The 6630-nt window shown below is 36.6% G+C and overlaps 1 protein-coding gene across 1 annotated transcript in view; it reads left to right on the top strand.

Moving 5' to 3' along the window:
- The window catches only part of AVEN (apoptosis and caspase activation inhibitor), a gene marked incomplete at its 5' end in the record, with an annotated part of 139323 nt that overhangs the window by 94238 nt on the left and 38455 nt on the right, over positions 1-6630 (top strand). The window lies entirely within an intron of this gene.

Genomic DNA, 6630 nt, shown 5'->3' with positions numbered 1-6630 from the left:
GATGTTATACCAAGTGAAATAAGTCAGTCACAAAAAAAGAACATATATGTATGATTCCTTGTATATGAGGTACCTAGAGTAGTCAGATTCATAGAGACAGAAAGTGGAATGGTGGTTGCCAGGGGCTGGGGAAGGAGAGTATATGAGAGTTTTGTTTAATGGGCACAGAGTTTCAGTGTGGGAAGATAAAAAAAAGTTCTGGAGATGAATGGTGGCGGTGGTTGTATAACAATGAATTTACTTAATACTACTGAACTATGGACTTAAAATGATTAAAATGGTAAATTTATGTTATGTATATTTTATTTACTGCAAATATTTTTAAAAATTTATTCGTAAGGTATACATTGTAGTAGACGAAGCATAGTCTTTTATCTGTTGGTTGTAAGTATTTCTCCTACGTTGTTATTTGTCTTTCAACTTCATGGTTTTTGGCTATACAGATACTTTATATTTAATGGAGTTGTGTGTGTATTGTGTTTATAAACATCTTCCTCACTCCCAACATTATAAAATATAATGAGATTTACCCATGTTTTCTTCTAGCACTGTCACCTCTTTTTATGTTTAAATCTTTGCTTCATATGTTATTTGGGTGTTGGAAATTTTATCATTTAGGACAGCGCAGCAGGTATATTTCTAGTGCTTTATTATTTTCAAGGATTATTAGGACTGCCAGGAAACAATCTTTTCTCTCTGTTTGATTCTTATGAACTGGTGAATTTTAACTTGTGTATGGTTGTCAGAATGGTGAGGTGAGGGGAATGAAAGACACATAGCGACATGAAATCTGTACCTCCAAGGCAACTGCTTGATAAATTCTGAGGACTTTGACAACATGCTGGCCTAAAGCAAGGTCCCATTTCCTTCCTTCTTGGTGAGCTTAGCAAAATATATATATTTTTAATGTGGGAAAATATGGAGCAGAAGGTTGACAGTATCCCTTAGGAAATAACATCTCATTTAAAAAGCATAATCAAGTTCGGAAGCAAAATAACTGACCTTGGTACCCCAGGCTTTCCTCTGAGATACCCCTACTTAAAATTCCTAGAGGATGTCGTAATAGCTGGCCTTAGGTGGCTGCCCTTGAGACATAGTAGTCTGTGAGTGCAGAGGAAAGTGACAGGCTCCAGTTCCATCATTAGAAGTCTCAGCTGTAAGGAGAGTTAACTTAATGCTAGTAGCTGTCAGCAGAGAACTGGAGTTGGGTGAGTAGGGGCATATCCTAGTGATATGTGGAATATTGCAGCACTAGACCAGCAATGGTCCAGGTGCCAAGTTGGGAAGACATTCCAAGTCCATAATCAGTTTTTTTTTCATTCATGATTTGGTGAAAAAAACTGTTGACTCTAACCTAGAAGAACTTTGTCCTAATTCCTGCTCTGCCTTTAACTAATTGTCTGACATAGGAAAGTCAGTTAACCAATTTAGGCTACATTTTTTATATCTGTGAAATGAGGCAGTTGACTCTGATAATCTCTAAAGCCTCTCAGATATCTCTAATATTTTATGTAAGACATTGGCATAGAGGGCTTCTACCACCTTTTGGTGCATGTTCCATGTCCTTTTCAGTGTTTGCCTATCCCTCACCTGCCTCACCATTGCACACACAGGAAAATAGGCACACAGATGCATTTGATTCCAGCTGTGGTCAAGAAAGCAAGGGATCTTGGACCTATTCCGAGTGGCTTTAAGCTTGACCTTATTTTCTTTTTGTTAGGGGAGCGGCATTAATAAAATCAGATATAATGACGTAAATATATGCCTTCATGGATATGTGAACAGTAATTCATGTATAACAGTTCTTGGAAAATCTAGAAATATGACAGCATACTAGAAATATAGGAAAGAGAGTATGCTAATTAGCACACTAAACACAAAGGAGCATGTTGTTTCACTGGAGTCAGTGCATTTGGTTGGATTGGGTCCAGGAATGAGTTTTGCTTTCCTTTTCTCCAATTCGGAAGAAAGAATTCCTGGAGTAGACTGATTTGGATTTGACATTGAGGGAATGGGCAGATCGCGAGGGTAGGACTATGAAAGTTTATTATCTAATAAATGTCAGATACCGGGCTAGCTGTTTTATATATATTATTTCTCATCCTGTAAGTAACCCTATGAGTGTTATTATTCTCATTTTTTTCCAGTGAGAAGTTTAAGTCTCCCAAGGTTTAACAGCAAATAAGCAGTGAAAAGCAGTTCTTTCTGACCTTAAAGCCCACGTTCTCTTATATATACTGCGCCATCTGTTTTTCATCCTTTTAGAATCAGCGAAGATCTATACAATGCAAAGCATTAATATTACATGTACTTTCCCTGAATATGTCTCCTTACATAGGATCCCATCTTTGCTTTCTGGAAACATAGTTCATGTGATTATATAATGCTAAAAATGTGTAAAATTAAGTAGACCAAGATATTGTATCAATTGGGGTCTTAGTTGTAAGATACAATTAAGCTAATTTAAAAAATTTATTGAAAGTATATTGCGTGGCTCACAGCCTCTCTGGAAGGGCCTGAAAACCAGGTTGAGAGGCTAGAGGGCCAGGAACAGGACCTTGGATTACATTGCAGAGCTGATTGAGTGAGGGCTTGCTGCTGCTGCCACACACAGGGACACTGCAACTTGTACCATCCATGTCAGTATCATCAACATTGGATACTGCTTTGTCATTTTAGAAACTGGTTGTAGTTGCCACCACCCAACACTGATAATGGATTCTGCATGGTCCCTTACTCTTGTCATTAATTTTTGGTTCAATAACTAGGGATGAGTATTTATAATCAACATGGCCTTGTTTATGTGTCTATGTCCTAGATTAAGAGAAGTGAAAGGGGGAATACCTGACATTTTCTGCTTTGATAATAGGAGGAGGACTGTTTCATAAGGAAGGGAATTAAAATCTGGTGGCCAACAGAATGATAAATGACTCCAATGGGTGACAGTTGCTTTAGCAATTCTGGGAGGTTGCGGGGCGGGGGGGGCAAATTGATCATCAAACTATAGGAGAGACTGCTATAGATAAATACATAAGATTAGGGAGAAATCAATTATTTTACTTAAAGTATAAAAGCAAGCACAATTGGGTTCAAAGAAAGTAAAGTGATATTAACCGATGAATGGATAAAATGTTATATTCAAACAATGGAATATTCAGCAATAAAGAAAAGTGAAGTACTGATACATTTATGACTTGGATGAACCTTGACAACATGATGCTAGGTTAAAGAAGCCAGTCACAGAAGACCACATATTGTTTGATTTCATTTACATGAAATCTCTAGACTACACAAATCCATAGAGACAAAAAGTAGATTAGTAGTTACCTAGGGTTTAGTGGGTAGGAGTGAAGTGGCAAGTGACTGCTGCTGATTGGTACAGGTTTTCTTTTGGGATCATGAAATGTTCCAGAATTGATTGTGGCGATGGTTGTACGCCTGTGTGAATATATAAACTTATGATTTTTTGGCTTTTCAATGATACAAAAGCAATATGCATACTAAGTTAGATTTATTATAAAATAGGCTTTGTTAGATGATTTTGCCCAACTGTAGGCTACTGAGCACATTTAAGGTAGGCTAGGCTAAGCTATAGATGTTAGGTAAGTTAGGTGTATTAAATGCATTTTCAACTTATGATATTTTTGATTGACAATGGGTTTATTGGGACATAACCCCATTGTAAGCTGAGGAGCATCTGTACTAAACATTGAAACATACAGTTTAAGTGGGTGAATTGTATGGTATGTGAATTATACCTCAATAAAGCTGTTATCAAATAAAAAAAAGTGAGAATTTAGGAAACAAGCTTCAGTTGAGGGCAGGAAAGAATTTGTTTTTGCTTTTGAAATATGGTTAGAGGGACAGCATTCGAACTCATTTGTCTCATCACTTTCTTCTTTTTAGCTTGACCCAGCGACTCTGTGTGAGAAAAGAAGGAGAGGTAGTTCATGGTTATTGCTGAGGAAAAAAACAATGAGTTAGTCACTGATAATTAATAGTTGACTGGTATTGCCATTTATGAAATTTAACAATTAGGAGTTAGAAATAGAATCTGATTTAAACTTCTAACCTATAACTGAATGTCACGTTTTAGACCTTAAGGAAATTATGTTGTCGTTGAAGAAAAATATTTTAATTGATTTATCTGGCTATGCAATCAGATTTTTTGTGTTTAAAAAGAAAACAATTTATTTTCCTGAAACTCTATCCACTTTTCCACACTACAGTTGTAATCTCAGACAGTTGAGGACATTTAGACACAATGTAGCTTTGTGGGAGAGGTGACCTAGATCTCAGTGGGTTTCAAGGACTCATTTCTATAGAGCAATTACAATTGCATAGTCTTAGAAAAGAGCTTAGAAGAAAATGTGGTGATGGGGGAAAGGGTTCTTAAATACAGATGTAGTACTAGGACAAGAATACATGCGATAATTATGACCTTGGCATTCTCACTGTGAATTTCAGTAGAATTGCTGTCAATTACATTTTCTATTCTGTGTACTTGTATATAAAAAATAATCTAACTATAGTTCAAGGATCCTCAGCTTTATAACCTAAAAGAATGAGTCGGTTTGTACTCTGAGAACAGTCTTTTGGAGAGAGGAATTACCTGAGAGAATAGTTTCTCTACAAGTTAGAAATCTTACTAAAATTTTGTGCTGTAGCTTGCAAATTAACAGTAAAAAATCTCTTTTATGAATATAAAAACTTTTGAATGAATGTTATATTTTTAAGAGGGAAATAGTAGAATGAAATAGATTACACATAGTAGCAAAGTGTTTGGGCCTCTAGCTATTTCTAGTTCTGATATTATATGTTAGCTGGATCAGTAGGGAAAATTCACAGTTTGGACATCAGTAATTGCTACCTGGGTGATGTGAACAGTACAAAGAACTACATTTGAAAGTCCTCTGTCATATGTGAACCTCTTTACTGTGTTATCTGGGCAAGGATGAGAAAAGATTATTTTTTTAACCACTGTTATTCCCTCGGTGGGTCCAAAATATCTACCGAATGAAGTACAGGCCCCTCATTTAGGTATTTGACTACCTGCTGCCTGGACCTGTTTCCTACCTGCCTTTCCAGTATATCATACTTAGAGCTAATGCTTTCATCAAATTGGACTCCTTCCTCCTATCATTCTTTCCTGCCTCTGTCTTAAAACATTACAGCCTTTCTTCCCTTGACTTAGAATGTCCTACTCTTCTTTGTATCTCCTGGCCCAGATCATACTCTTCTATCTAGGACTGTTTCAAATACTATATTTTAAACACCATGAAGCCTTCTCTTAAGCCCCCTAGAGCTTCGTAACGAAAGCCCTTCTACTTCTTTTTGTGTTTGTCATATTTTTGCCTTGTTTCATAGCTATTTGTATGTGTCATGGAATGAACTGTGTCCCTTCAAAAGGTATGTTCAAGCCTTAACCCCCAATACTTGTGAATATGACCTTATTTGGAAATAAGGTCTTTATCAAAATACTCAAGGCGAGGTGACACTGGATGAGCTTAGGCAGTAATTCAGTGACTGGTGTTCTTGAAGAGGGACCTGAAGTGAGTCTCTTATAGGCAGCATATGTCAGGGTCTTGTTTTCTTAACCATTCAGCTACCTTGTGTCTTTTGATTGGAACATTTAATCCATTTATGTTTAATGTAATTGTTGATATAGTTATTGGCATTTTATTCATATTTTTTATCTTTTTTCCTTTTTCTTAAAGAAGTCCCTTTAATATTTAATTGTTTTGTGGTGACGAACTCCCTTAGGTTTTTCTTGTCTGGAAAGCTCTTTATCTGCCCTTCAATTCTAAATGATAGCTTTGCTGGGTAGAGTAATCTTGGTTGTAAGTCCTCATTTTTCATGACTTTGGATATTTCATGGCAATCCCTTCTGGCCTTCAAAGTTCCTATTGAGAAATCATCTGATGGTCTTATGGGAGTTCCCTTGTAGGTTACTAACTGCTTTTCTCTTGCTGTTTTTAAGATTCTCTTCATTTTTAACCTTTGGCATTTTAATTATGATATGTCTGGTGTGGGCCTCTTTGGGTATGTCAACTGTAATTGAAAAATAAAGTTACTAAAAAAAAAAAAAGAGGGAAATTTGGATACAGAGGAGAGACAGTGGAATATGGATACAGTGGAATTTGGATACAGTGGAAGAGTGCCCTCTGCCCACAGAGGCAGAGATTGGAGTGATTCAGCTACATGCTTAGGAGCACCAAGGATTGCCAGTAACATCAGAAGTTAGGAAGAGGCAAGGAAGGATCCTCTCCTAGAGCTCAGAGAGAGAGAGACATGCCAACACCTTAGTATCCAACTTTTAGCTTCCAGAACTGTGTGAGAATATCCGTTGTTTTAGGTTCCTCCCAGTTTGTGGTACTTAGTTAAAATAGCTCTAGGAAACCAATACAATGTGTTTATCTCATCTTTACTGCTGCCCCACCCTCCATTATGTTGTAAATTGGTTAAGAGTTTGGGCTATGATTTATTCATCATTATTGCTTCAGCATTGACAGATTCATTCAGCTACTTAAATTTATGTTTTCGAGACATAATTTATGTACACTCTTTTTAGGCATGCAGTCTTTATAAATGTGTAGTTTGTGGCCACCACCATAATATCAAGACATAGAA

This window comes from Pteropus alecto, unplaced genomic scaffold, assembly GCF_000325575.1.
Source record: "Pteropus alecto unplaced genomic scaffold, ASM32557v1 scaffold86, whole genome shotgun sequence".
NCBI classification, from domain to species: domain Eukaryota; kingdom Metazoa; phylum Chordata; class Mammalia; order Chiroptera; family Pteropodidae; genus Pteropus; species Pteropus alecto.
Note: the sequence above shows the minus strand (reverse complement) of the source record. Positions and strands in the feature narration are given on the sequence as shown.